The sequence below is a fragment of the Lactuca saligna genome, chromosome 8, assembly GCF_052625555.1.
Source record: "Lactuca saligna cultivar CGN05327 chromosome 8, ASM5262555v1, whole genome shotgun sequence".
NCBI lineage: Eukaryota > Viridiplantae > Streptophyta > Magnoliopsida > Asterales > Asteraceae > Lactuca > Lactuca saligna.
The window spans coordinates 168,306,196-168,313,645 of NC_136424.1; the positions used below are offsets into that span (position 1 = coordinate 168,306,196).

At 33.0% G+C, this 7,450-nt stretch overlaps 1 pseudogene across 1 annotated transcript; it reads right to left on the reverse strand.

Moving 5' to 3' along the window:
- Positions 1 to 3,446: 3,446 nt before the first annotated feature.
- On the reverse strand, positions 3,447 to 5,799 carry LOC145011916 (zinc finger protein ZAT3 pseudogene; annotated as a pseudogene). The gene is made up of 2 exons (XR_013664327.1): positions 5,673 to 5,799; positions 3,447 to 5,082 (listed from the first exon to the last, which is right to left on the reverse strand). The product of XR_013664327.1 is annotated as a zinc finger protein ZAT3 pseudogene (transcript).
- Between the last annotated feature and the right edge of the window lie 1,651 nt (positions 5,800 to 7,450).

Here is a 7,450-nt window from a genome sequence, read left to right on the forward strand (position 1 = left end):
ATTGGTATTAACAAATGAATACCATGCTTCACAAATGAATAAAAGAATACCTCTAATCATAACTAAATACACTCATTCACATATCATCACACTGCTATTCACAAATGAATACATTTCTATTAACAAAATGAATACCCTGGTATTCACAAATAAATACATGTCTCACGCATTTCATCAAACAACTTCTGTGCACAACTTTTTTACTTTGAATTTGATTACAGCTTCGTATGGCTATCTCTTCCATCAATTATAAGGGTTGGTATAAGATGAATTAGAACAAAGAAATATAGGGTTGATGTGTAAATGAAGAATAGTGGTCTACAATTCACTTAGAAAAATGAAGAACAAGGCAAGTTAAAATTAAAGTGGCGAACCGGGGAGAGCTTTCTGGGGTGCTTGCCAAAACTACAATTTAAGCATCAAGAACGTGAATCTGATTATCGTGAATCCATTATGCAACTTATTCAAATCACGAGACTTTGTCAGAACTACGATTTAAGCATCAAGAACAAAGGGGAATTCGGTGATGATTTTAAAGATCGATCAGGGAGGTGGAGAAGGCAAACCATAGATGTGGCGAAGGTGTCAGATACATGTTGGGTGGTGGTGGTTGTTCAAAGTTGGTCAGTGGTAGTGGCAGTGAGTGATGATGACGGCACACAACAATGGTGGTGATTGTTTTCCTGCTTCTTTTTTTTTGTTTCAAAACCTATTCTCCTCCGATCAATGATGAAGGCTGGAAAAAAAGGATGCAGGCAGGTGGTGGTGAGATATGAACATCGATGGCAATGACGTCATAATGTGAAAAAGATGGGGGTGTGTGGCTGACAATAAAAAAATCAAATAGATTAGGGTTTAGTATGTATTGAAATTGAGAGAAACAAATATTCAAATTAATATCATAACTAAATTATAGAAATTGCAATTTATTTCTATTATTTAGATTTCCTATTATACCCTTATCACCATTTCAAAGTTGCATATTTAACCGGTCAGTTTTATAATTTACATAAATGACCCGATTATTAATAGCCCTATATCTAATTATTTAGAATGTTATGATTTGTTCTTGTGTTCTCAACCTTTTAGGTGTTCTCATTTGATCATACTTATATATATATATATATATATATATATATATATATATATATATATATATATATATATATATATATATATATATATATATATATATTAGAGTGTTTTGCGTAGCTAGGTATTTGGGTGGAGTAAGCACTAGGTATTAAGCTTATCCAAATGATGGCTACAGTAATGAGTAGAGAAAAAGTGTTTCCTTGAAACTAGCCAGCTTAACAATTAGATATGATGTTTTCTATCAGTGCGAGTCAGCGTAACAATTGGGCATAATAATATATCCCCCCCCCCCCCCCCCCCCCCCCCCCCCCCCCCCCGGTAAAAGGTTTGAAGATAGTAAAGTTGTAGGCCTCGACGTATACTACAACTTCCCTCTTTTCGTTTTTGGCAAATTTTAACTTTCGTATTTAGTTTATATTTTATAACCGTTATGATTTTATAAAAATCATAACTCTTTCATGTGGGTTTTGATTAAGGCATTCTTTATCTCAAAATTCATACTTTAAGTAGTACTACGTTTCTCTTTTTAGTAACTTCTGCTAAAAGTTAATTGTTTTCCTTGTAATTTTTGATATTGTGTCTTCTTATGTACAGTAGATTTTTATTATTATAGGAATCATATTTTTTCTGTACTAAGCCGGATTCTTATGAAGTTTATATTTTTTAAATTACGGTATCGTGTTAAATGTTAACATGTTCATAACATGACACGATTTTTCGTGCACTCATATTGAGGTCGACATAAGTAGGGACAAAAATTGAATATATTTATTCATATATTGAATGGTAACTGAGATCCAAGTGTTTGTTGTTTGACAACGTTAGCTCTTAACATTGTTTGCCAATGTATTTTATGGATTCTCACAGGAGTGGACATCGACGAATCTATTCAATGAAATAGTGTACGATGTCCTATGTTTCATAAACGATCTTTGTGATCATGGTGGTTTTTAATGGAATTTGAGTGTGCAATGCTCTGTTTTTACGGTGCTCATTGATTTATAACCTTTTTTTTTTCTTGGGTTCGTATGATTTTTGTTTCGATATTCAATAGCGATTATTTTAATTTGGTCCAGCCAAAAAAACTAGATGATTTTCGGTCAACATACTTAACCGGGTTTTCCTATTCCTTAAATTATGAGTTTAAGTTTCTCAAAAAGTTTATTCATGCAGTTTTGGAAGAAAAAGATTGCTGGAGAAATGGGGGAAAAGAAACACAAGTTGTCAAGACTCAAGAAAATTAATATTTAAACAACTTAAACTAAAACTTATATGCCAATTTGTAGCCTTGCTCACGTAGAAGATAATGGAACTCTTTATTTAACTTTTTAACTCAATGATTAATAAGGATAACTTTATTTATTAGGGAAACTATTATTTTTCTGTTTAATGAAGATTAAATAATCATTGTCTTAGAAAACACACATAAACATGATAGAACAACGTTACCAACTCCTTTGTAATCATTTTTCCGGACATTAATTTTTAAATACATGGATTACCTCATGTTACTTTGAGGTTAAATATCTATTTCGACTTTCGTCATCAAAATAAAATAATTATAATATAACTAATTAACTTATATATCAATAAATTTTCCCCTCAAAGTCTAATGAGTAATTACTAAAATAACATTCTTCTTCGTACACTATGATAGATAATACATAACTAGAGCTCTAGAGCTCCACGTCTTGAGATTAATACAAGTATAAAAAGCACATCAAAATCAAATCAGGACACTTTAGTAATAGTATTCCATACGAGTAAACAAAGGAATTGGGCTATTGGGTCTAACTCAAATGGATATGGATTGGGCCTCTACTATTGGCATTATTTAATATCTTTTCGAAATTCTTTTTCAGAATTATTTAGTATTTTAACTAAAGTTGTGGTTATCGACCTTCAAAATTAGAACTGGTTGAACCGGAACCGAAACAAATATGAGTGGGATTGGTTTTGGTTCCTAAACTTTGGACTCGATTAGAACATGTTCATGTTTTTGTTCTTTTAAAACTGTTACAGAATTTAGAACAGTTATTCATTGTAACACTGGTAATCAATTTGATCAGAAACTTGTTTATCTCATCAAATTGATAAACAAGTATCTGTGCCAATTTGGATGCCTCTTAAACTTGTGCTACATGTGAGGAAATTTTCCCTGGAAACCCCTACGAGGGTTGAGTTTGTCCTGTAAAGGAGCTCGAGCCTGGGGTGCTTGTTGAAATATGCGAGTAGGCTTCCGATTAATCATTTGTCGTTTAAAAAAAAATATTTGTTTATGCTCACTCCTAGACTGTAAGCATAGATATATAACAAGTAACATAATGACACAATTATACATGATTACAATATCAAAGCCCTAACTTTAAATCCAAATTTAAATTTGAAGAACTTGAATAATCTTCTCGAGGGGGAGGCAAATTCAAATCGACATTACACTTTGAGGGGAAGAGTACAAATGTTGATGCAGCTGGTACAACACCATCATCTTTCTCCCAATGACACCTTTTATGCCTACCAAGTGCTTGTCCACTTGGAAACACTCTTAAGCAAATACTACACTTATGTTCACTACCACTACTCCCCACAATCATCATCAAATTATTATCAAAGTGGCCCTCCAACTCTCCGTCCTTGAACTCCACACCCCTTTCATTTCTCATTATTCCAAAACAGCCCTTCACGTTCTTATGACTAGCCCTGTGCCCACCTAACGCCTGGTGGGTCCCAAACACCTTTTTGTAACTAGTGCACTTAAACGACGTCGCTGAAGCTTTGGACAGCATTAGCAAGCAAGACGCGAGATAGTGGTCTTCGGTGGTGGTTGGAAGGGTATTAGTATTACTATTACCATCATCTGCCGCCATGAGCGGCGGAGTGTGGTGGAGATTGGATGATGGTGGTGGTGGATTGATCCCCCGCCATGGCCGTTCAGGGTGGCAACGCATGTGGCCAAACAAAGCCTTCGATGACGGAAACATTTTCCCACATTCGCTACAGGGTTGGGTGATTTTAGGAGCATTCGGGTCGGGTTTCTTTATGTATTTGGGTTTTCTTGAATGACTACCGGAACTTCCACCACCACCACCAACAAAAATGCCATTCATGTTCTGGGGTTTGATCCTCTTTGTTCGTTTCTTTCTAGGGTTCTGACGTTCTGGGTGTGGACTTACGGTGGTGGTTGGCCGGAAGATCTCTTGAGCTTCCGGCGATGCATGGCGGAGTTGAGAATCTGATGAAGTGCTACTAGTCATGCCTTTGAGAAAAAAGAAAGAAAAAGTTGATGAAACGGATGATTGGGTTCTTATGCGGCGGTGGCAGCGGTTACACATAGTGTGTGTGTGAGAGAGACGGTGGAAGGGCAGTTATTTTCGGTTATGTAATGTTTATCTATCTTTGAGTATGACTTAACAAAAACAATCTAATCCAGTAGAGTGTACAACTTTTTCAACATTAGGTACATGTGATTAAGAAATGTTTTCTATGTTTAGTCGTTATAGTTCTATGATTTGAATTTAACGATGAAGACAGTGGTGCTGATTTTTCGATGGATGTTTTTTTTTTACAGTGACTGACCCCCCTATAGTTTGTCTTTATTTCATTTGAACCCCCTAAAGTTTCATTATTTTACAGGTTAGTGAACAACAAAGATTAAAAAAAGAATGTTACTATTAACAACAATAGAATTTGATTGTTTCACTTGGTTGATTGATGTTCTAATTCTGTTTTCCTCTGGACATAAACAAGATTCCCCTTGTTATTGGTAGGTGTTTGTTGGGGCCTTTTGATGCCTGAAGCTTTATTGGATTCAACATTAGGATCATTGTCTTTCAAGAGAGAGTTTTCGATTTCATCTGATTTCTTCTCGTTTTGCAAGTTTCTCAAAGATGTCTTCTTATCATGCTTTGAAAAATTAGTTTCTGAATTTGCTAGAATGCGTTCGCTGAACTTTGAATCTGTTTGTTGAACCATTCAGGTGGAGTCAACCTGTTACAAAACTCATTAGGAAAAACATAAAACCTAGATTTTCAAGCAAATCAATTTGGGGAAAACGTAAAGCAGATTATGTGGCTTGGATCTGAAACTGAAGGAAATCAATTGCGCATTAAGAGGAAATGGAATGAGCTTCAAACTCATTTCCATGCCTCAGAACTCCATGCTCATGAACATGAGTACCAAATGCAGTTATTGATGATTAATTGCGAATTGAAGACGAAAAGGATCATAAATCGATTATATAATGCAAGGAATGCTAACTGAGGTCTAGGGAAATAGTGAGAACTAGTTCCCTAGATCTATCCAAACTAATTGATATCAAATTCGTGAACAATTCAGCATAAAAAAAGGATTCGGAAATCAATTATCGAACAATTACAAAAGTTTGCAAATTCCGAGACTAGTGACAATTAGGGTTTCAAAATTCACTCCAACATAGAATAGATAAGACCTGATGGGAATAAAATCAAAGCGTATGAATTGATAAATGAATTCAAGAAATTTAAGAAGTGAAAAGACAAGCAAGCTCAAGATTAACCCAATTGAAAGAGATAAAGAGGGATAATTCATCTTCATATTACCTCGAAAGAGCTAATTTGATAGCGTTAGTGTATGCCCAGATAGCTGATTAAAGGAGGTTTGCGTTGCGACTTGTGAAATGATCAGATGAACTTCAAAGCTGTTCGTTAATTCCCGTTGAAATATTACTCCACTGTTTTACAAGCAGTATTATAAAAAAAGCAACAAAAATATATTTTTTTTAAATTGATTATTAAATTCTTTAACTCTTAAGTTACAAATAAGCAACAAAATATAATTTGGGAAAATGATTTAAAAGCCGAACAAAATTTCCAAACCATTCAAAAAACTCCAATTATGTTTTATCTGTTCATAAAAACCCAACGAACCTAACCTTTTGTCTAAAAAATCCAACAAAGTTTCAAATCGTTCAAAAAATCTCAACTTTGTTTTGTTTAAGTTCGTTGGTTTTTTTTTTAATAGCTAAAACATGATTGGTGTTTTTTAAACATTTTGGAAACTTCGTCGGCCTAACTTAGCCTTTTTAGACAAAATATTAAGTTTATTGGATTTTTTTTAATAGACAAAACATGATTGGGGTTTTTGAACGGTTTGGAAATTTCGTTGGGCTTGTAAGTCATTTTCCCAATATATTTTTTTAAAGTGATTATTAAATTCTTAACTCTTAAGTAGATCAAAAAGAAAAGTACTAGACTATCATTTTTATATATTTTTTAGTTATTTTTTATATAAATTGTCATTAAATTTATACATATTTTTAATTAATATCATTTTAATTATTATTAAATTTATATTCGTCGTTTAAAAATACAATTTTGACGGTTTATTGCAGGTATATTTATTAGTTCAAAAAACACCATTAAATTCATATGTGCTGTTCAACATCATTAAACTTGCACTTTCATAAACAATTTTTCATTAAACCAAGGTTTGTACATATAAAAAAATTAGGTATCCAACAATGAAAGTGCCATCATCTTGGTTCGAATGAATTTACTGTTTCAAAAAAATAAAAAAAAATATATTTAATGGTAATTACATATAAAAAAATTAGGTATGTAACAATAATAGTTTGCGCAAAAACAAATCTATTTTGCATAACGTTGTTTACAATAAATAGTCGTACATAAATGTTTTCTTTTCAAAATGATTAAATGATCTCACACCAAAATGAGCCATAATTCTACAAAATGGGTCTCATTTCTAAACAATGCAAAATAGGCCGAAATTAGTCCCTCCATTTAAGATTTTGGTTGTGGTTTTTCTTAAATCTTTTATAAAATATGTACATGTTTTCATAATAAATAGTGCACTTGTTAATAATCATTTCTTAGTTCAATTAAGAAGGGGTTCAGATACATAAAACATAAATTATTCTATATGACTAAAAAGCATGGGAATCACTATCCACTTAGAAATGCTAAGGCCCACTAATAAATATGTTTTAAGGACAATTTTGCGAAACGTAAAACATAAAAATGATATTGTATAGGAAGAAACGACATCGTATAAAAGCAAAAAATGCATTTTGTAATGGCCATGGCCACGACATCATATAGAAGCAAAACACATTTTATAGTGGTTGCATCATTATTCAGTTGATCACTAAGAATTGGTGTAACCACCACAGACTGTTTTTTAGGGCCCATTTCACAATGAGGAACATAACACATAAAAACAACATTGTAAAGAAGCAAATTTACATTTTCGACAAGCGACGCCATTTCTCATTGGATCATAGAGAAATAGTATGGTCACTATAAATGTGTTTTCAAGTATCCATTTCAATATAAAATATAACAACATCGTTGTATTGGAA